The sequence below is a fragment of the Myotis daubentonii genome, chromosome 3, assembly GCF_963259705.1.
Source record: "Myotis daubentonii chromosome 3, mMyoDau2.1, whole genome shotgun sequence".
Lineage (NCBI taxonomy): Eukaryota > Metazoa > Chordata > Mammalia > Chiroptera > Vespertilionidae > Myotis > Myotis daubentonii.
Window position 1 is genome coordinate 141,304,798 of NC_081842.1, and position 1,946 is coordinate 141,306,743.

The 1,946-nt window shown below is 43.8% G+C and overlaps 1 pseudogene; it reads right to left on the bottom strand.

The window, feature by feature from the left end:
- Positions 1 to 826: 826 nt before the first annotated feature.
- LOC132229424 (ubiquitin-like FUBI-ribosomal protein eS30 fusion protein) lies at positions 827 to 1,198 on the bottom strand (annotated as a pseudogene).
- Positions 1,199 to 1,946: the final 748 nt, after the last annotated feature.

Sequence of the window (1,946 nt, forward strand, 5' to 3'; positions counted from 1 at the left end):
ACCTCCACAGAGCATCTGATGTGAGCTTCCTTCCTTGTCTCACTTACCACTCTCCTCCACAGCACTTTCTGAGGAAAACCTCCCCACTACTCCACCTTTCCTCAAATCCTAGTCTTAGGGTCTATTTCTTGGAAGAACCCAACCTAAGACATGGAGAATTATGGCCTAGATTCTAGGATAAGTGAATCATTTCACAATCCAGTTTACTGCTAATTGGGTTATGTAAGTCAGATATAACAATCAGTTTCTTTCTTAAAAAAAAAATTACCTAATATTATAGATGCAATGCTTATGCCTGGTGTTCTATTATATCAGTGAACTTGTCCAAAAATTATATATATATATATATATATATATATATATATATATATATATATATATATATATATATATTGTTATTGAATTTAGAGAGGAAGAGAGAGGGAGAGAGAGATAGAAACATCAGTGAGAGAGTCATTATCTGCTGCCTCCTGCACTCCCCCTACTGGGGATTGAGCCCACAACCTGGGCAAATGCCCTAACCAGAATCAAACTGTGACCTCCTGGTTCATAAGTTGACACTCAAACACTAAGCCACAGCGTCTGGGCTAACAATCAGTTTCAAATTATACCCTTTGAAGGTATTTTTGCTTCACCTTTTTCAATTTTGATCAATGCCTGAATAAAAATATAGAAAGTTTCTTAACGAAATCGAAGATGACACAGCATTGGTTTAAGGGAGATATAATGAATATATTAGTTGACACTCAGAATCAGGATCCACGCTTATTTTATTTTTAAACTACACTAAGTGACTCTATTAGAGAAAGCCAGGATTACAGAGAACTTAAGAGTTGGTACTGGGACCCTTCTTCTTGTCAAAGCGGGGCACAACATTGACAAAACACCTGTTGTACTATATCCGCTGCTTGGCTCAACCAGTCTTCTTCTTTTTCCTGTTTGGCAACCTTGGGAGTCTTACCTCTTACTTTCCCAGCCCGGGCCAGGGAATGATGCTGTGGCTGGCTACTTCTAGAGTGTCAGAGCCTCCATCCCACACTGGCCCAGGCAGCACCATCCTCTAGGGGCGTGCCTGCCAGGAGCAGGTTTTATCTGCAGAGATGCCCTCTGGCAAGGCATGAGCCTTGATCTGGGCAACCATCTCCTGGCTCATCACCCTGAGGGTGTGTAGCTCCTGGGTGAGGACAAAGAGCTGCATGTTGGCAACTGAACTGTGGCCTCTGCCACTATCGTGAAGAGGGAGTGAGAAAGACTAAGGAGCAAGGGTGCACATGTCCTAGCTGCCTTCTGCTGCATCTCATGTCACTCCATGCAGTTTTCAATAAGCTGGAAAATGGATAAAATCTAAAAACTTTTACATGAATATCTTAAGACCCTGTAATTGAGTCTCTTCAAATATGTGATTATCATCATTTGATAAAATTTTGGATGTGTTTATAATAATAAAAGCATAATACGAAAATCAACCGAACAACTGAACAGCAGAATGACTGTCCGAATGACTTTTCGGACGACCACACTATGACAGCACTGATGCCAGGCCAGCCAAGGTGAGTGCAATGCGATTGGTCGGGGGGCTCCACCATCGCCCCAGGATCGCCCCTCAGAGGGAGGCCCAAACCATTGGCCAGTGACGCTGTGGCAGGTGTGCAGAGGTGGCCAGCAATCACCCCGAAGAGGAAGGCCCAGGCCAGCTAAGCGATTGCACCTCACGCCTGGGGACCATACCCGAGGGGTTCCAGATTGCAAGAGGGCACAGGCCGAGCTGAGGGACCCTCCCCATGCAGGAGTTTCATGCACCGGGCCTCTAGTTGGTTAATAATAAACAGAAAGTTAGTTAATGGGTGTGGCTGCTGAAGAAGCAGATGTGATTATGAGTTAGATTAATGAAGTAATACCTAGACCAAAGGAGGTGGAAATTATGCTTAATTTCACAAAACACAGAC